The 25631-nt window shown below is 39.0% G+C and overlaps 1 protein-coding gene across 4 annotated transcripts in view; it reads right to left on the bottom strand.

Moving 5' to 3' along the window:
* Rabgap1l (RAB GTPase activating protein 1 like) overlaps positions 1-25631 on the bottom strand; it is a 659411-nt gene that overhangs the window by 189403 nt on the left and 444377 nt on the right. The gene's annotated exons all lie outside the window — the stretch shown is intronic.

Here is a 25631-nt window from a genome sequence, read left to right as displayed (position 1 = left end):
GCCTGTTTATTCTATCCATTTGTGGCTTATTTCCCTATATGTAAGGCTTATATCCTATATCCAAGATCTTGTTAAAGATGGAAAAAAGATGGTGATTTTTAAAATTATTGACTGAATTCTCTAATTCTACTCTGGACTTCTGGGTTATGTAGATATCCTGTCAGGGGCAGAAAAAACAAGAGAGAAACTCCTGCTGAGTGGGAAGATCACACAAAAAAACCTGACTTCATCACATAGTACTCCTATTGTCTGCTTAGTGTTTACATGCTTAGTGATCGTGTGTGTGTGTGTGTATTATTTGTGTAGATGAAGGTGATAACCTGTAGTGTCTCTGAGGAACCTTTCCCCATTTTCACGAAAACCATGTAAATTTTTATTAGAGATAAGCTATTTCTGTGGAAGTCATACTGGAGCTTAAACTGAACTCTGGGCTCAGCCCAGTGACTGAAGAATTATTGAGCAATTAAATCCAAGAGATATAGAATCTTATGTGCTCAAAATAACAGAATCAGAAACAATGTCTCCAAAGAATGTTCTAGTTTCTTTTCATGCAAGTTTTCCTATGTGAGAAGAAAGATCTTTCAGTTAACACCTCTCATAAGCTAAGGCTTTGCTAATGTTCTCACTTCAAAGAATCTATCTGCCTTCTAGATGTGAACTATACCATGAGAATTGTGTTCTACAAAGGATTTCTGATTTCGCTCTCCAAACCAGAAACTGTGCTTAGGACTAAATATCTAGTCTTCTATAATAATTAGGACCACACACCTAGTGTCCTGTAGTGACTAGGACCACACACCTAATGTCCTGTAGTCATTAGGACTACACACCTAGTGTCCTGTAGTGATTAGGACTACACACCTAGTGTCCTGTAGTGATTAGGACTAGATATTTAGTGTTTCTGTAATGGGGTACTAGGCAACCTTCTATAGCCAGATAACAAAATTACGAAAGAATAACAGAAAAAAATGAATGATAAACACAAACTATTTGGCAGACTAAACTAAAAGTTATGAACCTAATATTTTGGTTTTGGCTTACTTGATTAATTCCAAAATGAGTGGGAAAGTGGAACCGGGATGAGAGGAGAAACCATTGACATTACCATTGTTAGAGATGATTCCAGACTGACTGTGATTCTAACTTACCAGCCGGAGGAAAAGGTAAGAAGGCTATTTTAGATTTTTTTAAAATGTGGGCTAAAATTACAATTGTTTTCACAATCTAAACATATTTTTACCAACTCAAGTAGCTACTGACTTATCTGCCAAAGTTTGTACGCCAGAATTAAACAAACAAACAAAAACCAGTCTTAACACTATGTACCCCGTCATAGCAGTGAGGTACAATGAACTCTCATAATTGAGAGCTTTCCAATTGAGGGTTTGCCATTAGACTAAATCCAGCATGCCCAGTCCACACTTAAAATTTAAGTGTCTCTTCCATTTCTCTAGTTCCCTCAAATGCATAACACTTGAACACTTTCTCTTACAGCAGCCCACACTCCTCTTCTCCTTCCAAAATTGTTTCATGGCTTTATTGAAAACTCCACTGCATATTCAACCATCATGGCTGTCAGTCACAGCATCACTTCAAACACTGGCCATACTTCCCTGTTTTTACACAATATGAAAATCTCACTGATTCTCATAATAATGTAGGCTATAATTCTCAGGTTTCAGGGTATGAATGTGACTAGCTCAAGCTTATATACATGTTTAGTAGCAGAATTAGATCACTTCCAGCCCAAGTTTTGTGTTGTATAATCCAATGACCTTTCACAGAACAATGCAGGCATACACACGGTACATGCTATTTAGTGATCTACACTAGCCATCCTAATTGATTATAGCTGACTCTTTCCCCTTCATATTCAACTAGGCTGATTCGCAGAATCACCTTCATATTATGGTAAAAGCCTCTTTTCTTGAATTTTATTAAAACTAAATGTTGAAGCAACAAAGCTATGAAAAATATTAACAGAGAAATGTAAAAAAACCTTAAATCTCTAAATAGTCAAAATAGCTCTAAAAAACAAACAAGGGAGGGGACATTCCCAAAATGTTTCCACTGTTCAGGCAGAAGTTATGTCTAGTAATTTATTAGTAGGTATGGTAATAACTTTCTGGAAATACCTCTCACCTTCAGGAACTCAACTTTTGCCCAACCTTACAACAAAGTTAATATTATGCCTTGCAGCAATTAAAACTTTGTGCTCAATCTGTTTCCCTCCTGCTGCTCAGCCTGCTTTCATTTAACCTGACTTTATAAGGTAACTAATTGTACTGTGCCTTAGATACAAGGTGTAATCCAGTCCCCTGACCCAAAATAAAGCATGCCTGTTAAGAATGCTTCATTCACTGGAAGCAGTAGATAGGAAGCAAATGTCCACTGTTTATGTGCTATTCAATAAACAAGAACAGAGGATTATTAAGAGTAAAATCAAGGGGCTGAAGAGATGGCTCAGAAGTTAGGAGCACTGGCTGCTCTTCCAGGTCTTGAGTTCAGTTCTCAACAACCACATCATGACTCACAACCATCTGTAAAGAGATCTGGTGCCCTCTTCTGGTCTGAAGGCATGCATGCAGGCAGAACACTATATATAATAAATAAATCTTTTTTTTAAAGAGTAAAATCAAATAAATACGTTGCTATGACTACCTGTTAATTTCAATAGTAAGTCTAACTACTATATTTTAGTAATGGCACTGGGTTTTGATCCTACTGCATGTACTGGCTTTGTGAGAGCCTAGTCTGTTTGGATGCTCACCTTCCTAGACCTAGATGGAGCGGGGAGGACCTTGGACTTCCCACAGGGCAGGGAACCCTGACTGCTCTTTGGACTGGAGAAGGAGGGAGAGGGAGAGTGGGGGAGGGGGAGGGAAATGGGAGGAGGTAGAAATTTTTAATAATAATAATAAACCATAAAAAGAGCAAAATAATAAACAAGAATATATAAGCCAAGCATAATGATAAACAGCTTTTATCCCAGAACTTGGGAGTCATAGAGATATCTATGAGTTCAAGGCCAGCATGGTCTATACAGTGAGTTTCAGGATAGTCAGATTAGTATTTAAATGTGCCAATATCTGAGTTAATTACATAAAAGCATACTCTTATTCCTTACACATCAATCCTAAACTTTCACAAAAATAAATTATGATTTACAGAATGAGCTAAGAGTGGTAGTGTATCTACCAGAAACCAGGAGAGTCAGCAGGATGATAAGGTCGAAGTCATCATAGGCTATATAATGAAGCCTTACTTAAAAATAAAAAAAAATAGATTTTATAGAAATCACTGATTTTTCTAGGGCTTCACAGTTCAAAAAACAGACCAAGTATGTTAACTTAAGCATCATAATTATAAAAGTCATTCTCTAAACCACTAAGTTAGAGAAGAAACTGACACGTGAATATTACAGCTTCCATATCAAAAGACCCATGCCCTATGTGATAAAGGCTTTTTTCCCAGGGTGGCATTGCTGTGTGTGTGTGTGTGTGTGTGTGTACATATGTGTGTGACAGAGTCTTTAAAGGTGGGGCTAAGTAGGTGTCTTTAGGTCCCTGGGAGAATGCTTTTAAACAGGATTGTGGAACTCTGGCTTCTCCCTGATTTTATACTTTCTGACTATGAAGGAAGAGGTTTTGTTCTGAACTCTTTTCATGAAGTCATGAACTCAGCATAACTCCAAAGAAATGGGGCCATTTAATCACACGGTGAAACTTACAAACTTTGAGTCAAAATAACCCCTTTCTCCTTGCAAACTGATTTTCTTGGATATGTGTTACAATAGTTTAAAGTTCAGACGAACCTGTGTCTTGTTTCGGTATTATTTAATATAGCCTCTAAATTCAAAGAATTAAAGTAATTCCTCCCATTTAAATACAAGTAAAATCATAGAGCATAAAGCAGAAATAGGTGCATTCTATCTAAACAAGATTCTATTATTTGTTTCTACATTGAAAACATCCAGAAACAAAAAGTGGTTGACTGCTCTTAGGTTATGAGACACTAAAAACCCAGACTGCTGCAGAAAGAAAGGGTCACCATTTTCCTCTCGTGACAGTAGATTGACATCAGCCTTGTGTACAAGAAGAGGTGCTCCTCAACTGATCTGGACACTGCTGTTTCATAATTCAGTCACAGTCTGACAATAGCTTTGCCTTCAAGAACACCTATAACTAATTGCCCCAAAGTGAGTAATTGCTATGAAGTACCGATCATGGTGTTTCTGATTAGGTTAATGACTGAGCAGCACAATCATGCATAAATAAAGGCCGGCAGTTGAACACTCACTGCAAGAAAGACTCTGAATATATGGCTGTGATGAACAGGCAGCCATGGGTTCAGAGAAGCCTGGCAGCTTGGGAGAGACGCTGTCAAAAACTATGCTAACAGTACTGAGGATAAACGCTGAACAGATAATGTCAAGAAAGGACTACATATGCATCAGCACCTCGGTCATTAGTCAGAATTAACGTATGTAAGCAGCATGTAGGAATGGAAAGTTAACAAGGGAGTGCAAAAGTCAACAGATTTGTAGGAGCCAAAATACAAGGATACAACAGGCAGGAAGAGGAATGGGTGTTGGTTATCTGTTAGATCCAAGAGAACACCCAAGGAAGGTGTTCTGACCAAAGGAAACAGCAACAGCATGCAAAAAGCCTATCAAGTGAGGGGTTATTTGGTATCTGATAAATGCTAGCAATTATTATTAGGTCATGTATTTATTTACCATCTTCAGCACTTTATGGCTTTTTTTCTTGATGATACTTCCTCAACAAATCTATGGCATATTTGTTATTGTTATCATTTTTGAGACAAGAAAACTGAGTCTCAGAGACAGCACACTCTTAAAGCCATGAACAGAGCTTAGGAGTGTCAGAATGACACAGGCCCTTGTTGTTTTAATTTTACCTCAGGTGCTTATTTAGTAAAACTTTAGTTAGGTATCCGCGGTGGCTTAATGAAGGCTACAACTTTTGACACTTCTTCCATTGAGAGGTAGGGCATCTGAACTCTCCTCTAAATCTGAGAAAGTATGTTACCACTCTGATGATAAGACTATGGTGGGAGGGTTTTAGGGACCAACTACTAGACTGCCCATCTCCTAGACTGGTTGCTCTTGGAATTAAATTATCATATAAGAAGCACAAGAGCACTTAGACCTTCATTCTCATTGTTCTAAGAAGATGAACAATAATATGGTATAGTGGACCAGACAATGTCACTGGTAAAGACCAGGGATTACATGAGAGAAGAGATCTTGGAAGTCAATTGGACTGGTCTAGTTAATATCACATGAATCAAGACATGGTCATACATCTGAGCCCTTCTCAAATAGGTAACTCATGAGACCATGAGCAAAATTAATAAGTATTTTTAATTTTTAAAACATTCATTGATGATGTAGGAGTGTATAATCTAACTGAGTAAATAAAGTTCCAAGAATCTCTGCAGAGGGAACTCTGAAGTTCCTCATCCCCCACCCTATACTCCCTGGGCTCCCTGCAGGGGCTCTACACCCTGCATACTGCCTCTCTCTTCTTGTCCCACCCAGCTTGCATCCAGAACCCTTCTTCCTTCTGCCCCCTTTCCTCTTTGGGCACATAACACCATCCAGCTCAGTCTGTCTGGCGCTGGGGGCAAATCCTCAGGGCAAGTAGGCAGACGAGACTTCCTTTGTTTCACTGGCCTGCCTGCAACAAGCAAGGTAGGGGCTTTGTTTATGAACTACCCAACCTGCAGGGAGATTTGATCTTGGCACCAGGAGAGCCATCAGTGGGAGAGCTAATCTCGGTACCAGGAGAGCCGTCTTTGGGCACGGAGATCTGATATTGGTACCAGGAGAGACATCACTGGAGCACCAGGAGAGCTATCACTGCAGAGTGCCATCACTGGGAAGGTACATCAGTAGGCAAGGAGACCTGATCCGGTAAAAGCAGATCCATAGGGCAGCATTCGGAGAAAGAGATGGGCAGGCGCCAATGCAAGAATTCACCCAACAATCTGAAAAACTATATGAAACCACCAGAACCCAGCGACCTCACAACAGGAGGACATGAACACCTTAATCGTGAAGAAGTAGATAAAATTGACTTTATGAAAGTGATTGATGCCCTTAAACAGCATGTAAAAAATGCCCTTATAGAAATGGATGAGAAGTATAACAGAAAGTTTGAAGAATTGAGTAAATCAGTGAATGATACCCTAGGAAACCAAGGAAAAACAATCAAACAGATAATGGAAACAGTTTAAGACTTAAAAACTGAAATGGAGGCAAAGAAGAAAACACAAACAGAAGGCCAGCTGGACAGGGAAAATCTAGGTAAACGAATAGAGACTACAGAAGCAAGCATAACCAACAGAATACAAGAGATAGAAGAAAGAATCTCAGATTCTGAAGATACCATAGAGAAAATAAACACGCTGATCAAAGAAAACAGCAAGGCCAACAAATTCTCATCACAAAACATTCAGGAAATCTGGGATGCAATAAAAAGACCAAACCTAAGAATAATAGGAATAGAAGAAGGATAAGAAGCGCAGCTCAACGGTCCAGAAAATATATTTAATAAAATTATAGAAGAAAACTTTCCCAACCTAAAGAAAGATATACCTATGAAGGTTCAAGAAGCATACAGAACACCGAATAGGCTGGATCAAAAAAAAAAAAATCCTCTCGCCATATAATAATCAAAACACAAAGCATACAGAATAAAGAAAGAATACTAAGAGCAGCAAAGGAAAAAGGCCAAGTTACTTATAAAGGTAAACCTATCAGACTTACACCTGACTTCTCTATGGAAACCATGAAAGGCAGAAGGTCCTGGATAGATGTACTGCAGAAACTAAGAGTCCATGGATGCAAGCCCAGACTACTATACTCAGCCACGCTTTCGTTCACTATAAATGGAGAAAACAAAATATTCCAGGATAAAGACAAATTTAAACAATACGTAGCCACAAATCCAGCCTTACAGAAAGTAATAGAAGGAAAATCACTAATCAAGGAGTCCAACAATGACCACAATAACTCAGACATCTAGAGACCCTTTACCAGCACAACTCAAAGAAGGGAAACACACAAAATCTACTACTAAAAAAGTGACCGGAGTTAACAACCAATGGTCATTAATATCACTTAATGTCAATGGACTCAACTCACCTATAAAAAGGCACAGACTAAGAGATTGGATACGAAAACAGGATCCAACATTCTGCTGTTTACAAGAAACACACCTCAACCACAAAGACAGGCACCTACTCAGAGTAAAGGGTTGGGATAAGGCTTATCAAGTAAATGGACCTAAGAAACAAGCAGGTGTGGCCATACTAATTTCTAACAAAGTTGACTTCAAACTTAAATCAATCAGAAGAGATGGAGAGGGACATTTTTTACTCATAACAGGAACAATTCATCAGGATGAAGTCTCAATCCTGAATATATATGCCCCTAATATAAAAGCACCCACGTACGTAAAAGAAACATTGTTAAAACTCAAGGCAGCCATCAAACCACACACATTAATACGTAAAAGAAACATTGTTAAAACTCAAGGCAGCCATCAAACCACACACATTAATAGTAGGAGACTTTAATAATCCTTTCTCACCAATGGACAGGTCAATTAGACAGAAACCTAACAGAGAAATAAGAGAATTAATGGAGGTAATGAATCAAATGGACTTAACAGACATCTATAGAATATTCCACTCAAATAGGAAAGAATATACCTTCTTCTCTGCAGCTCATGGAACCTTCTCAAAAATCGACCACATACTCGGTAGCAAAGCAAACATCCACAGTTACAAAAAATATTAATAACCACCTGTATCTTATCAGATCACCATGGATTAAAGCTAGAATTCAGCAACAATGCTACCCCCAGAAAGCCTACAAACTCATGGAAACTGAATAGTCAACTACTGAACCATACCTGGATTAGGGAAGAAATAAAGAAAGAAATTAAAGTCTTCCTTGAAGACAATGAAAATAAAGAAACAACATACTCAAACCTATGGGACACTATGAAAGCAGTCCTGAGAGGAAAGTTCATAGTACTAACTGCCCACTTAAAGAAAACAGAGAAAGCACACATTGGAGACTTAACAGCCCACCTGAAAGCTCTAGAAAAAAAAAGAAGCAGACTCACCTAGAAGGGGTAGAAGACTGGAAATAATCAAACTGAGGGCTGAAATCAACAAAATAGAAACACAGAAAACAATCGAAAGAATCAATGAATCAAAAAGCTGGTTCCTGGAGAAAATCAACAAGATTGATAAACCCCTATCCAAACTAATCAAACGGCAGAGAGAGAATTTGCAAATTAATAAGATCAGAAATGAAAAGGGGGACATAACCACAGACACAGAGGAAATTCAGACAATCATTAGATCTTACTACAAAAGCCTGTATGCCACAAAACTGGAAAATGTAAAAGAAATGGACACTTTTTTAGATAAATACCATATACCAAAGTTAAACCAGGACCAGGTGAACAACCTAAATAGACCTGTTAGTCGTGAAGAATTAGAAGCTGTTATCAAAAACCTCCCTTCCAAAATAGTCCAGGACCAGATGGTTTCAATGCGGAATTCTACCAGAACTTCCAAGAAGACCTAATACCTATACTCCTTAAGGTATTTCACAATATAGAAACAGAAGAGTCATTGCCAAATTCCTTTTATGAAGCTACAGTAACTCTGATACCAAAACCACACAAAGACCCAACCAAGAAAGAGAATTACAGGCCAATCTCACTCATGAACATCGACGCAAAAATCCTCAACAAAATTCTGGCAAACCGAATCCAAGAACACATTAGAAAAATTATCCATTATGATCAAGTAGGCTTCATACCAGAGATGCAGGGCTGGTTTAACATACGCAAATCTATCAATGTAATCCATCATATAAATAAACTGAAAGAAAAAAAACATATGATCGTTTCATTAGATGCTGAAAAAGCATTTGACAAAATTCAACATCCCTTTATGATAAAAGTCTTGGAGAGATTAGGGATACAAGGGTCATACCTAAATTTAATTAAAGCTATATACAGCAAGCCGACAGCTAATATCAAATTAAATGGAGAGAAACTTAAAGCCATCCCACTAAAATCAGGAACACGCCAAGGCTGTCCACTCTCTCCATACCTCTTCAATATAGTTCTCGAAGTTTTAGCAATAGCAATAAGACAACATAAGGGGATAAAGGGGATTCAAATTGGAAAGGAAGAAGTTAAACTTGCATTATTTGCAGATGATATGATAGTGTACATGAGCGACCCCAAAAACTCCACCAAAGAACTCCTACAGCTGATAAACGCCTTTAGTAATGTGGCAGGATACAAGATCAACTCCAAAAAATCAGTCGCCCTCTTATACACAAAGGATATGGAAGCAGAGAGGGAAATAAGAGAATCATCACTTTTCACGATAGCCACAAAAAGCATAAAATATCTTGGGGTAACTCTAACCAAGGAAGTGAAAGATCTATTTGACAAGAACTTTAAGGCATTGAAGAAAAAAATTGAAGAGGATACCAGAAAATGGAAGGATCTCCCTTGCTCTTGGATTGGGAGGATCAACATAGTAAAAATGGCAATTCTACCAAGGGCAATTTATAGATTCAATGCAATCCCCATTAAAATCCCATCAAAATTCTTCACAGATCTTGAAAGGACAATAATCAACTTTATATGGAAAAACAAAAAACCCAGGATAGCCAAAACAATCTTATACAATAAAGGAACTTCTGGAGGCATTACCATCCCTGACTTCAAATCCTATTACAGAGCTACAGTAATGAAAACAGCGTGGTACTGGCATAAAAACAGAGAAGTCGACCAATGGAATCATATAGAAGACCCGGATTTTAACCCACAAACCTATGAACACCTGATTTTCGATAAAGGAGCTAAAAGTATACAATGGAAGAAGAAAGCATCTTCAACAAATGGTGCTGGCACAATTGGATGTCAACCTGTAGAAGAATGAAAATAGACCCATATCTATCACCATACACAAAACTCAAGTCCAAATGGATAAAAGACCTCAATATCAATCTGAACACACACTGAACCTGACAGAAGAGAAAATGGGAAGTACCCTACAACATATGGGCACAGGAGATCGCTTCCTATGTATAACCCCAGCAGCACAGACATTAAGGGCAACATTGAATAAATGGGACCTCCTGAAACTGAGAAGCTTCTGTAAAGCAAAGGACACTGTCAGTAAGACAAAAAGGCAGCCTACTGACTGGGAGAAGATCTTCACCAACCCCGCAACAGACAAAGGTCTGATCTCCAAAATACATAAAGAACTCAAGAAACTAGACTTTAAAAGGATAATTAACCCAATTAAAAAATGGGGCACTGAACTGAACAGAGAATTCTCAACAGATGAAGTTCAAATGGCCAAAAGATACTTAAGGTCATGCTCAACCTCCTTAGCGATCAGAGAAATGCAAATCAAAACAACTTTGAGATATCATCTTACACCTGTCAGAATGGCTAAAATAAAAAGCACCAAGGATAGCCTTTGCTGGAGAGGTTGTGGAGAAAGGGGTACCCTCATCCATTGCTGGTGGGACTGCAAACTTGTGCAACCACTTTGGAAATCAGTGTGGCGGTTTCTCAGAAAAACTGGGATCAACCTACCCCTGGACCCAGCAATAGCACTCTTGGGAATATACCCAAGAGATGCCCTATCATATGACAAAAGCATTTGTCCAACTATGTTCATAGCAGCATTATTTGTAATAGCCAGAACCTGGAAGCAACCTAGATGCCCTTCAATAGAGGAATGGATGAAGAAAGTGTGGAATATATACACATTAGAGTACTACTCTGCGGTAAAAAACAATGACTTCTCGAATTTTGCATGCAAATGGATGGAAATAGAAAATACGATCCTGAGTGAGGTAACCCAGACCCAAAAAGAAGATCATGGGATGTACTCACTCATAATTGGTTTCTAGCCATGGATAGGGGCCACTGAGTCTATAATTTGTGATCCTAAAGAAGCTAAACAAGAGGGTAAACCCAAGGAAAAACATATAGATATCCTCCCAGCTATGGGAAATAGACAAGATTGATGGGCAAAAAATTGGAATCTTGGGGGGGGGTGGGATGGGGATGAGGGGTGATGGGGAGAGAAAAGTGTGAAGGAGAGGATGAGGGGAACTGGGGGAATCGGGGTGATTGGGGATAAAGGAAGGTTGGATAGGGGAGCAGGGAAACTCATACCTTAGTTAAGGGAGCCACCTAAGGGTTGTCAAGAGACTTGAACTTGGAATAGCTACCAGATGCCCAGGGCAATGTCCCCAGTTAGTTCATTGGGGCACCTGAGGATAGGGAACCTGAAATGAACCTATCCTATAATCATACTGATGAATATCTTGCATATCGCCATAGAACCTTCATCTAGCAATGGATGGAGATAGAGACAGAGACCCACACTGGAGTACCGGACTGAGCTCCCAAGGTTATAATGAGGAGCAGAAGGAGAGAGAACATGAACAAGGAAGTCAGGACCATGAGGGGTGCACCCAACCACTGAGACAGTGGGGCCGATCTATTGGGAGCTCACCAAGGCCAGCTGGACTGCTACTGAAAAAACATGGGATAAAACCGGACTCTCTGAATGTGGCGGACAATGAGAGCTGACAGAGAGGCCAAGGAGAATGGCACGGGAACCTTCATCTGGCGATGGATCGAGAGAGAGACAGAGACCCAATTTGGAGCAACGGTCTGAGCTCTTAAGGTCCAAATGAGGAGCAAAAGGAGGGAGAACATGAGCAAGGAAATCAGGACCACGAGGCGTGCACCCACCCACTGTGACAGTGGAACTGATCTATTGGGAGCTCTCCAAGGCCAGCTGGACTGGGACTGAATAAGCATGGGTTGAAACTGGACTCTCTGAACATGGCAGACAATGAAGGCTGATGAGAAGCCAAGGACAATGGCACTAGGTTTCGATCCTAATACATGAACTGGCTTTGTGGGAGCTTAGCCTGTTTGGATGCTCACCTTCCTGGACCTAGATAGAAGTGGGAGGACCTTGGTCTTCCTGTAGGGCAGGGAATTTGGACTGCTCTTCAGTATCGAGAGGGAGGGGGAATGGTGTGGGGGGAGGAGAAGAGGAGTGGGGATAGGGGGAAGGGAGCGGGGGGGAGGGGGCAATATGTGGGAGGAGGGGGAGGAAATGGGAAACGGGGAGCAGTTGGAAATTTTAATTAAAAAAGAATAAAAAAAATAAAAAAAGAATCTCTGCATTCCTTTTACTGAGTTTCACCAAATGACAGTATGTTACATAATCAAATCATATACAATGAACCAAACCAAGAAATAAGGAGGAAATCTTTGTCAAATGTCCCACAAATGTCTTTTTTTCTGATCCAGGATAAAACTCTGAACCTTACTTAGGAATTTGAAGTCTGATCTACCTAGTCTTTCATCTAGGACAGATTTCACCCTCATATCCATGGTCCTGGCACTTATGAGGAATACTGGTCTATACGATGTTCCTCAATTTGATTTCCATTAAAATTAAATTTAGGTTATGTTTTTGCACAAATATCACAGAAGTAACAATGTGCTCTCTGCACACACCACCAGGAAGCTACATGACACAGCAATGCCCCATCACAAAACTGTGGCTTTCAATCCAGTCAGTTCTGGTGCAGCTTGTACCACGCAACAAGCAACACATAATCAGAAGAGAATCCATTTTACCTTTCTTTGAAATTTCTCTCTTCTATAGTCTGTATAGTAATACCCTTCGCTTCCTCAACGAATGGAGAAAGTGATAGATAATTAGCAAGCAAAAGTAAAGAGGTACTGGCTGCTTTTAAATATAAGACCTTCAGCAAGAATACTGCAGCATGTTAGGCAAAAAGTTCATTGTTTTACTCTGCCTCTCTTAAAACTATTTGCTCTGCCTCTCCGTATATTTTTTAAAGGTCCAATCTTTTAGGATAGCTAAATTGGAATTTGATAGGTAATCAGCAAAAAGAAGTGATTTGGTTCTGGGGAATTTTCAAGGGCAGCCACTAGAGGTCAGGATTGGAGCACGAAAATCAAGCAACTGGTTCATGTAACAGATTTCACAGACCCTCAGAAAAACCCTCATGGCTAAATCTTCTCTAGGTTATACTGATGACTAATACAATGTAAAATATACAAACAACAGGTGAGTCTTACTCTCCCTTTCCAGGAGTAGTGAATAAGAAGAAAGATGTGTGGACTAGCACCTTTCCCCTGCTGCACACAGGATTTCATTGCTTAACTACGCACTCACCTACCAGAAGTGCTCTAAGTTATGGAACCTGTGTCTTTAGTTGTACATTCCAGTTGCCAGGACACTGGGATAAACTGAATTAGTGTAAGGCAATGAGTAAATCTGAGAAAAGTGACTCTAGTTACATGATTTGCGACCCTCCCCTGCTTCTCTCCAGAATCCAGGACTTCTCATATGCTAAGCAACAGCTCTACTACTGAGCTATACTCCTAGCCCACATTCTTTTTCTTTTCTTTTCAAATTGCCATCTTAGAGCAACTACAGTTTTTCTTCTACCCCCTGTTGATTTCCAACCACCTATTGCCACAAGCAGCCTGGTCTAAGAAAGAAAAAAATGTAATGAAAACTCTAAGAATTGGGACATACTTTGAGCTCAATCAAGGAAGCCAAGTCACTTGTACCTTGGAGATCTAAAATCTTCCTCCACAAAGTATAAGAGACCTGAGGAGATCGTTCTTCCCATTGTAAGACTTCACTGCTACCAATTCACAGCACTTGATTGTAAAGCACTGTAAGAATATTGCTTCCTGCCGGGCAGTGGTGGTGCACGCCTTTAATCCCAGCACTCGGATCTCTGTGAGTTCGAGGCCAGCCTGGTCTACAAGAGCTAGTTCCAGGACAGGAACCAAAAAGCTACGGAGAAACCCTGTCTCGAAAATCCAAAAAAAAAAAAAAAAAAAAAAGAATATTGCTTCCTTCCTTTGGCTGTAACAACTGGGCTCATGAGGTGGCTTAGCACTTGCAATGCTAGCCGAGGAGCCAGTGTAAAAATAGGGATGCAGTGGCATGCATTTGCAATTCTGGTATTCTTTCAGCAAGAGAGACAGGAGGTGGAGACAGAAGAATCTCCTGGAAGCTTGTAGGCTAGCTGGCCTGGACTGTGCTGCACAGCATAAACAAGCGAGGACCTCAGACTCCCGAATATGGCTATCTTACTTTCACATGCATGACTGCATTCTCACACACAGTGATATTTAAAAAATAAAAAATTATACTAACCTTTTATCTGTCAGGCTTAGAAGTTATCACTCACAGCTCTATTTTACAAAGAAGACTCATATACGCCAGATGGTTTACCTGAGTTCACAGAAATCAGGAGTGGACTGTCCAGTTTTCTGGTTCCAGCTCAGTTCTCTGTGCATTAGACCAGTGTCTCTTAGCCATGGCTACTTAATAAAAACTACTTGGAGAACTTTTATAGCACACAGAGGCAGAAGCTCCATCAAACAACAGCCATATAACAACAAAAACACTTCTCAGAAGCAGCATACAGCAACTTGTATTTTTAAGAACTTCCCAGGCAATACTATCATGAATCCAGGATGAGAACTGCACACTAACAAGAAATAGCAAGCCACCTGCTTGTCAGAACTACCTAAAAAGTCTGAGTAACACTGTAGAGTCTAATTTAGTTGATCAAGGTGAGGCCTTAAATTTTCAGGCATTTTGATATGCAACCAAGAGAATTATTTTTTTAACAAGCAAATCTTAAAATTCTTTAACTTAAAGTCTACTTATATTTCTTAATATTTGAAATGTTCTCAAAAATCACTTATGAACGTTCTTAAGGTTCAACATCAAAATTAAAAGATACTAAAATGAAGTCGACTAAAATTATTAAGATATATGGAATCAAGGTGAAATTATTAAGATACATGGAATCAAGGAAGTAATATATATTTAAACTAAACCTGAAATTCATTCATCTGCACAGGAAGGTGGACATTGTTTCAGAAACTGAAAAATGACTTAATGAAAATGTTAAATAATCTCTGAAACATGCAAATTCTGATCATATAATATTATCAAAATATAACCCATCCAATTCCCTAATGAGTATTCCTTTTGTGCACATTCATATTCATAAAAAAATTATGAAGGAAATGGAGTTGATGTGTCCCACAGCAAACAAATGAGTGCATTTTTAAAATTTATTTGTTATATATGCAGTGTTCTGTCTACATGTATGTCTGCAGGTCAGAAGAGGGTGCCAGATCTCATTACAGATGGTTGTGAGCCACCATGTGGTTGTTGAGAATTGAACTCAGGACCTCTGGAAGAGCAGACAGTGCTCTTAAACTCTGAGCCATCTCTCCAGTCCATGAGTGTATTTCTATTATGCAAAGATCTCAAAGTATTTACAATATCGAGGTAACATTAGATTCATGCATTTAAACTCACCACATGTGAAACTGGAAATATAGTTCAGCAGTCAAAAGCACTGGCGCTATTCCAGAGGAACAGAGTTCAATTCCTCGAACCCATACAGTGGTTCATAACAATCTGTAACTCAAATCCAAGGGAATCTGACACTCTCTCTGGCCTCTAAGGGCACCAGGTATACATGTAGGCATATGTGCAAGTAAAACAATCAGACACATAAAATAAAATAATAAATAAAAACATTTTTAAATGAACATGTTATTCTACCAAAAAATATTAATTGAAATATGGAAATACAGTTTTTGCCTTTTTTCCTTTATATGATCTGCCAGCAGTAAAAAAAATGTGTGACAATCATTTAGAAAAGTGTTGAGGACATGTAATTTCTTTTTTTTTCTTTTTATTTATTTTTTATTCTTTTTTAATTAAAATTTCCACCTGCTCCCCGTTTCCCATTTCCCTCCCCTCTTCCCAAATATTGCCCCCTCCCCCCACTCCCCTCCCCCTATCCCCACTCCTCTTCTCCTCCCCCCACACCATTCCCCCTCCCTCTCGATACTGAAGAGCAGTCCAAATTCTCTGCCCTGCGGGAAGACGAAGGTCTTCTATCTATGTCCAGAAAGGTGAGCATCTAAACAGGCTAAGCTCCCACAAAGCCAGTTCATGTATTAGGATCGAAGCCTAGTGCCATTGTCCTTGGCTTCTCATCTGCCTTCATTGTCCGCCTTCACAAACGTGTTTGTTCAGTGATTTGTACTTGAGTACATTCTGGTACTGAGGTACTGAAGTAGTCTTCTACTTTATCAGGAAGCTATATATTAACCATTTAAAAATCTACAGGAATGGGTCTGGCATGATGGTACACACCTTTTATCCCCAGCATTTCAGAGGCATAGGCAGACAGCTCTTATGAGTTTGAGGACAGCATGATCAACATAGAAAGTTCTACATAGCAAGGCTAGAAAACAAGATCCTGTTTCTAAATAAATAAATCTACAGGAGACTAAGACAAGCCTAGTAAAATACAAACATAAATAGGAGACTGGAGTATGTACATATCTTTTTCTAGTGCTATAGATGGAACACAAGCCTTCACACATTAGGCAAGTGCTTTATAATATTAATAAACTGTAACAGCTTGAATGTGATAAATATTGACAGACTAACAGTGAGAATAAATGAGCAAACAAGGAAAGCAATGTGGCAGAACTTCAAACAAGCAGTTAAATTTGATGAAACTAATAGAAATTTTAGAGAAAATGAACCATTAATATTATTATCTTTAAAATTCTGTTGAAAATAAATATTTGCTCATCATGTGTTACAAAATTTTAAAGCAAATACATTTTACTTGATTCCTGGGAAATCCCATTCCTAGCCAGGGGAGTTAAACACATACATGCTTTCAAACTAATAACATATACTTTAATGTAAAGTTATAATGAAACAAAAGTTACTTATGTATATAAAAAAAGAAATGACAAAAGCAATGTAACACAGTACTCTGATGAGCAGCTGGCTTTCCTGGAGGAAAATATATCTAAATTGGCAAAGTTCTTATTGCTACAGGTTTACATGTTCTAGTCAAGCAAAATCATAGTAAACACAGTGATGTACAACCACGCTTTCCTAAGTTCTGTCCATCTATCCACATATCACGGATATCTGAAATTTGTAACCTCTGGCTAGTAAAGCATAATAATTACCTGCTCCTCTTTCAGATGGCAAAGCAAAAATGACCTTATTATGTTTTCAATTATACAATATAATTTAAGGGGCAAACATAACTTCTAGTTCCATGAAACATGGGGTAGTTATTTGATAGCTTCTGGATATAGTACAACTACGCTAATACCATAAGACAGAAGACAGAGATTATTCCTTTTATAAGAACCAACAAGAGGAAGGCATCCATGGAAAATGGAAGGATAATTAAACTACTACTAATAAAAGTTTATTTCTAAGAAATGCTGTTCTCACATCAAGAAATTACATTGGAAATCACAGGTCTGCCTTCCAGAGAGCAAGAAGATGTTCCTTTTAAAAAAAAGATGGAAGATTTAGTTCAATTAATTAGTCTGAGATCAACAAAACAATTGGTGTGTGTGTGTGTGTGTGTGTGTGTGTGTGTGTGTGTGTGTGACAAGAACGCTATATAACAAAGCAAAGACCTAATTAGTAAAGGATACCATAGAAGCAGGAATGTCCTAGTTGCTGGAAAAATATCAGTAATTCAGAGAAAGGCACTAGAAGTCCTGTTAAATCCACCTCCATCTAAATATAGTAAATTAGGCCTAATATTAAGCAGTCTGGCAGTTAAATGTAGCAATTCATTAATATAACATTTTAAGCCAAAAGCTTTAGAAAGCACCTGTTATGGTTTCCAATTCTTCTTCTAATTAGCTTGGTAGTAAGTGTCTCATCTTCTCTGTACATAGGATTGCTAAGTAGATAAACGAGAAATGTTGGTGAAGAACGGTGAGAGGATTTGTTAAATGTTCCATTCTTGGATTTCAATCAGAAATATTCTGATTAAGGAAGTCCAATATGAGTGTGACCACCTATCATATATTTTAGTTCATCTACCCTACTCTGTAGATTCTAACAATGTAAAATGAGCTTCAGGATCCACTTGTTTTGTGTGTGTGTCTATGAGTGTGTCCATGTGTGCACGTGTGCATGCACACCTGCACCACTGAAGATTGGACTCAGGGCCTTTTGCATGCCAGATAGCCACTCTGGTATTGAGATAAACCCCATTTGATAAGCCTCATTTCTGCATTTTTGAATTAAGAAAACTTAAAGAAAAAAGTTACAAACAGTAGAGATCAGACTAAATATCCCTTCCTGTCATTTTAATAGAAATCTGAGACATTTATAATTCTACATTCTTTATTTCTAGCATAAATATATTTTTCTACAATCTTTCTCACATTCCTATAACATACATGTCTATTATTCTAGATGTTCTACTAAAAAGATTATCATTCACAATCCATACTCATTCATCAATAAATCTTGGGAGCTCTATTTATCTGAAAGAATATATTACATATTCAACTACTTATCTCTTTAATTACCCAATATATGCAAGACATAATCATGTGTGCCTGTGTTTGAGGTGACTGTACACGTGTACATAGGTGCCTATGGCTATTAATGTATGTGCATTAGTCAGAGAGGGATACTGGGTGTCCTGCTCTGTAGCACTCTGCATTTATTCCTTTGAGACTGTTTTCTTATTGAACTCAGACCTGGGCTGTGGCCAGCAAGCCTAGTAATCCTCCTATCTCAGCTCCCCACAGTGCCAGAGTTAGATGCAAACAGTCATGGGCAAGTTTTTTTTTTCTTTTCTGTCTTTATTGAGTTATATATTTTTTCTCTGCTCCTCTCCCTGCCTCTCCCCTCACAGTCTACCCTCTCCCATGGTGCCCATGATCCCAATTTACTCAGGAGATCTTGTCTTTTTCTACTTCCCATGTAGATTAGATCCATATATTTCTCTCTTAAGGTCCTCATTGTTGTCTGGGTTCTTTGAGAATGTGAACTTTAGGCTGATTTTTCTTTGCTTTATGTCTAAAAGCCACTAATGAGTGAGTAGATATTATATTTATCTTTCTGGGTCTCGATTACTTCACTCAATATGATGTTTTCTAGATCCATCCAATTGCCCACAAATTTCAAGATGTCGTTATTTTTTTCTGCTGTGTAGTACTCCACTGTGTAAATGTACCACATTTTCCTTATCCATTCTTCGGTCAAGGGACATCTAGGTTGTTTTCAGGTTCTGGCTATGACAAATAATGCTGCTTTGAACATAGTTGAGCACATGTCTTTGTGGTATGATTGATCATCCTTTGGATATGTACCCAAAAGTGGTATTGCTGGTTCTTGAGGAAGATTGTTTCATAATTTTATGAGAAATAGCCATACTGATATCCAAAGGGGCTGTACCACTTTGCTCTCACCAGCAATGCAGGAGTGTTCCTTTATCCCAATCCTCTCCAGAATAAGTTGTCATCAGTGTTTTTGATCTTAGACATTCTTATAGGTGTAAGAAAAAAAATCTCAGAGTTGTTTTGATTTGCATTTTTCTGATGGCTAAGGATGTTGAACACTTCCTTAAGTGTCTTTCAGCCATTTTAGATTCCTCTGTTGAGAGTTCTGTTTAGACGGACAGCTTTTAACATGAATTCTGGGATCAAAAATTAGGTGCTCCCACTTGAGCAGGAAGAACTCATACCCACTGATCCATCTCTCCAGCTCCCACCATCACTTCTTCAACTTGGTTTATACAAAAGACCCACTAGCTTCCTTGTTTCTGTTCTTGAAACCCTACACTAAAGTCTGGGTAGCCTTAAAAAAATCTTTACGCAGTGGCATGCCCCTGTAGTTCCAGCTACTAAGGTGGCCTGGTTGAGAAAGAAAGGTTGCTTGAACTCCAAAGTTCTGGGTTGATGAGAATAAAGATGAGAATAAAGGAGAAAAACAGGGACAAGAGAAAAAGAGGAGGGGAGGGAAGATCAGATAAATTTCTCTACTCAAAGTCCTTTATTGTTTTTGCTTTTAACTTATATTTTAAAAGTTTCATTACATCAGAAGCTAAGGTTGACTGATTTCACTGTGGATGTAAAGTTTACATTCAAAAGAATGAATGAAAACATAAGAAAGATGGTGACAGAGGTAAAGGAAAGTGTCGCAGGGAAAGCTCAAGTTAGAAATATCAGTCAGTCCTTAGGGAGACTTGCAAAAGTTTCACACACACACATGGGGTGGGGAGTCTGGTACTTACAAATCAGTAGTAGCTTGAACAAGGTTTAAAGACTAAACACAAAGATATACAGTGCAAGGAGGAAGTAGTGTAAAGTGAGAGCAGCACTGGTAAGAACAGGGAAGGGGCAGCCTGCATATTCTTGCCGTCAGGGAGGCTGTAACACACACTGCACAAAAGGGACCAGGCTGTGGAGGAAGATGCCCCACTGATCACTGGCTTCCTGTGTCCTTACAATGTTCCTTATCTTGGTCCCAATTTATATTTGATCTAGAGCTAACTGGGCAATGCCACAGATCTTTCCTTTGGAATTAAATCTTATTTACTTCCTCTCTTTATCTCTTTTGGAAAAGAAGAGGTAGTTATGAGGTAGGCTTAGGAACCTGACTTCTTACTTCTAAATCAATTTTTCATCTTCTTCTAATTATAGGACTTAAACTCTACACACTTCAGGTTCCTCACAAGCTGCACCTTTCTAATATGGCCATTGTGAGGACTACATAGTTAACTACATGCGAAGACTGTAGAACACTGTCTGACACACGGGTAAGCACCACACATCTTAGCAATCCTTGTATCAAAGTTCCTAAAGGTGAACACAGAATTTTCATTTGGAATTCCAGCTATCCAAGAACCACAAGAATCTATGGAATGCATTTTGATGAAAGTTGATCTGTACATTTCTGCTTTAACTTTTTGAGACACTTATTCCCTTTTCCAAGCTAGTCAATACAATCTTGACACTCAGTAACTTAGCCTTAAAAGAACACCTGAGGGAGTAGCTCATTTAGTTTGTAAAGTGTTTGCCTAGCATGCATAAGGCCTGGGTTCAATCCCCACTATCACTCACCAGGCACAGTGAGACATGTATTCTTGACACTTAGGATGTGGAGCAGGAGGGGCAAAATATCAGCCATTCTCAGCTATGTAGTGGCTTTGGTGCCAGTCTGGGCTACATGAGACCCTGTTTCCAAAACAAACAAGCTTGGGTCACTAGACAATTGGAGGTAGCTATCACCTTAGAAGAAACAGGTCAAAGAACAAAACATTTTTAAAAATGGATAGAAATAAGATGTTGTAGGAATTCCTACCACCATTAGCCTTTAAGTTACCTGTCCACTTGGGTGGGGCCTCTTATACTATATATGCCAATGAAAAGCAAGAGTCCAGCCTCTTTCCTGGCTGCTGAATTTGATTGCTGTTCCCTGTTGGAGCAGAGTATTGTGATCTGTGAGTCTACCCCTAAATAAATAATCCTCTATTATACTCAATTCTGAGCTAGTGTGGGATTTCTTTTAAGCGTCCTTCTTCATCTGGCGCCCATGTGGAGCCAGACACCACACCTACCAGGTGGAATGGGCTTAAAGGCTTAGGTCCACAACCCATAAAGATTCCCACCCCTACATGCTTGGTTTGCTTTTTTTTTTTTTTTTTTTGGTAGAATCACTGCCACAGTGGAGCTAACTGAGTGTGGTGACTTGGAAATTTCTCAAGTGTGCGCACACCCTCCCCCCAAGCACTGCCCCCGCTGCCACTGTTGCATACCCTGCCATGGTTCCCTGCTGCATGGTGACTTGCACAGTTTCCAGTTTGTGTTCCCTACCCATAAGTTCTGGGCTTTTTGCTTTGTGTACGGAATTGATTTAATTGCTTTTAATTTGTCAAGCAAAGCATACTTCTCAGTATTTAACCAGCACCAAGGCAAGAAAGCCAAAAAGGCTCAGGACTGTTAGTGGCACCAGGTTGCACCTCTAATTGTGACTCTGCAACCACGGCACCTGTTTGACAATAAAGATTATTATACCTAAAACAATTTACCGGACCTCATACCAAGTAAATATCTTATTAATTAATAAATCAACAAACCTGAAAGTTATATAATGACAGACAACATTACCACTGAAACGTTTAGTAACTTTTTTGCTAATACTATGGATTGTATTCTGCAAGGCTTATATGGTTATTGTGACACATCCATTTATTAGATATTGGGACTCAGTTTTTTTCATATTATATCCTTAAGAAAATGGTTTGATAACAGAGCCAAAAATGAGGCACTTTTAGAAATGATACAGTCTTTACAGACTAATAATGAACAGCTAGCTGACAGGATTAATACCATTGAAAATCAAAAGTTACCTGAAAAAATTAATACTATTGAAAAGGATAACAATAATTTGACAGACAAAATTGAATCCATGTCAAAGGATACTGATAAATTAAATGAAAGAATTCATATTGTTTAATTTGACAATCAAAATCTGTTAAAAAGTTATGATAGGTTAGCAGATAGAGTATCTCTCCAGGAAGGCAATCTCCACGCTATCCAAATAATGTCCAAAGATGAGATGTTATCTTTAAAGAAAAAACTTCAGACCTTGGAATCACACATGCAGAATAAGGACCGGAAGCAAGGTACCTCAATGAAATCACTAGAAATATATACAGGACAGGAGATTCAGGCTTTACAAAAGACAATAGTAAAAAGATTTGAAATGATTGAGGAAATTACTGGAGCTGATGAGCAGAGAAAGAAGGTACAAGGACAGGATTCAGCATCGCCAGTAGCTGTCAGAGATGACTTACCCAGGGTTTTAGCTTCCTACCCTGAAATCTACTCTGACAAAGCATTAAGTTCTAAAGGCCCCAAAGATGGTAGATGGATAACTATAGGAATGAATGATCTAAAAGAAATTAAGCAAGCTGTCATAACTTATGACTTGTAGACTGCATTTATTTGTTAGGGAGATGATAAAGACATGGGCTTCTAGCATTAAGGCAACACCACATGACTGGTTTCAGCAGTCCTGGATGACAGGACTCAACTGATGTTTAAATGTTATTTCAGGGAAGAGGTAAAAGTTTTAGAACAACAGGGAAAAGTAAAAGGACTTGAGATCAAATTCTTGGTGAGAGCACTTATGGTGACCCACAGACTCAAGATATTTATGATGAACAAATTGTCCCTACACTACACAGCAGCTTTAAATGTTTGGGACAGAACAAGAATAGGAAAAAGAATTGAATCTTATACCAGGGTTAAACAGGGTCAGAGAGAACCCTTTAGTGACTTTTACAAAGATTAACTAAGACAGTACAAATAGGAGTAACAGACCCAGTTGCTAGACGAGTACTTATTGAATCTCTGGCTTTGGAAAATGCCAACTTAGAATTCAAGTTACTTGAAATCAAGATACTTGGGCCTTTAAAAGTTAGATCAGCACCAATGCATGAATGGATCCTGCATACAATGAACATTGAGACATTTGACTATAATACTGAATCTTGGGTAGGAGAAGCAATTCCCAAAGGAATGAGGAGACATCAAAATGCCAAATGTTTTAATTGTGTTAGAATAGGGCATCTGAGAAGGGATTTTAGACAAGGAATTCCTAGGAATAATGTCTCCTCTGGAAGAGGAGAGAAGAATAGGAGGACTCAGCCTTCAGATATATGTAGGAGGTGTGGCAAAGGCCGACATTGGACCAATGAATGCAGATCAACAAAAGACAGACAAAGCACCCAATACCATTGGGAAACTCCTTGGGTGGACCTCTTGCAGGCCCCCAAGTCAAAAGTAGTACAGTCATCCCCAGTCACTGTGGAAGACATGTCTCACTGGGAAAATTAAAAAATCTAGAGCCTCCTGTAAAAAATCATACTGTTCTATATGATGGAATAAACATGGAAGATAAATTTAAAAATCCAAAAGAAATAGGAAATGTATATTCTGGCAACCTTCTATAAATGATCAAAGAGCAAAGCTAAGGGGGCATATAAATGGCATTGTAATTGTGGGTTTGATTGACACAGGTGTGGATGTGAGTATCATTACTCCATTGGTCTCTTCAAGAGGCAGATGTTCAGTTACTAGGAATCGAAACTCTATCTCCAGTAAAACAAAGCATGAGATGGGTTGACTGCATAGGGTCAGAAGAACAGAGAGGAAAGCTGAGGCCATATGTGGCAAATATTGCAGTGAATTTATGGGGTTGTGACCTGCTGCGGTAATTTCTGAATACCCAGATTAACATTCCTGCATGCCCAGAAACTCATAATTCTGGAAAGGATATTATAAGGTACTATACACAAAGGTCACCAGCCATTCAGGCTGTACAAGAACACAAAGAAACTAGCAAACATTTAGAGGTATCAATGGCTCTACCTTTAAAATGGTTAACTGAGAAACCAATATGGGTTAAACAGTGGCCATTAACAGAAGATAAACAGCAGGCTTTAGAACAGCTGGTACAGGAGCAACTAGATGCTCACCATATTGAAGAATCAACCAGCCCTTGGAATTCTCCTGTATTTGTTGTTAAAAAGAAATCTGGTAAATGGAGAATGGTGACAGATCTAAGAGCTGTCAGTAAGGTAATTCAAGCCCTCTACAATCTGGAATTCCTTTACCTTCTTTATTATCGAAAGGATGGCCTCTTATAGTTATTGATTTGAAAGATTGTTTCTTCACTATACATTTACAAGAAAAGGACAGAGAAAAATATGCCTTCACAGTGCTTACTTATTAATAATTCTCAGCCTACTAGGAGATATCAAAAAACCATCCACCCACAGGGAATGCTCAATAGCCCCACTCTGTGCCAATACTTTGTAAGTCAGCCATTGGAAATAATATATAAGCAATTTCCCAAGTCTATAATTTACCATTGCATGGATGAATGACCTTTTATTATCTGATTCAAATGCAGATACTTGAGAAAGAATGTTTGAAGAAGTAAAGAAAGTTTTACCATTATTTATGGCTAGGAACCAATTATGAGTGAGTATATCCCATGTTCATCCTTTTGGGTCTAGGATACCGCACTCAGGATAGGACATTGAGCATATAATTTGTGATCCTAGAGAAGCTAAATAAGAAGGTGAACCCAAAGAAAAATGTATAGTCAACCGCCTGGATAGGGGAAGTAGACAAGATTGCCGGGCAAAAGCAGGGAACTTGCGGGTGAGGTGGCATGGGACTATGGGGAAATGGGGTGAGAAACGTGAGAAGGGGAGGATAGGGGGAGCTTGGGGGAGTAGGATGGTTGGGATATAGGAAGGGTGGATACAGGAGCAGAGAAATATATATCCTAATTAAGGGAGCCATCTTAGGGTTGGCAAGAGACTTGACTCGAGAGGGGCTCGCAAGTGTCCAGGGAGATGTCCCCAGCTGGTACCTTGGGCAACTGAGGAGAGGGAACCTGAAATGACCCTATCCTATAGCCATACTGATGAATATCTTGCATATCACCTTAGAACCTTCATCTGGCGATGGATCGAGATAGAGACAGAGACCCAATTTGGAGCAACGGTCTGAGCTCTTAAGGTCCAAATGAGGAGCAGAAGGAGGGAGAACATGAGCAAGGAAATCAGGACCACGAGGGGT

Source organism: Chionomys nivalis, chromosome 5, assembly GCF_950005125.1.
Source record: "Chionomys nivalis chromosome 5, mChiNiv1.1, whole genome shotgun sequence".
Taxonomy (NCBI): Eukaryota; Metazoa; Chordata; class Mammalia; order Rodentia; family Cricetidae; genus Chionomys; species Chionomys nivalis.
The sequence above is the reverse complement of the archived record's forward strand: the minus strand, read 5'-3'. Positions and strand labels throughout refer to the sequence as shown.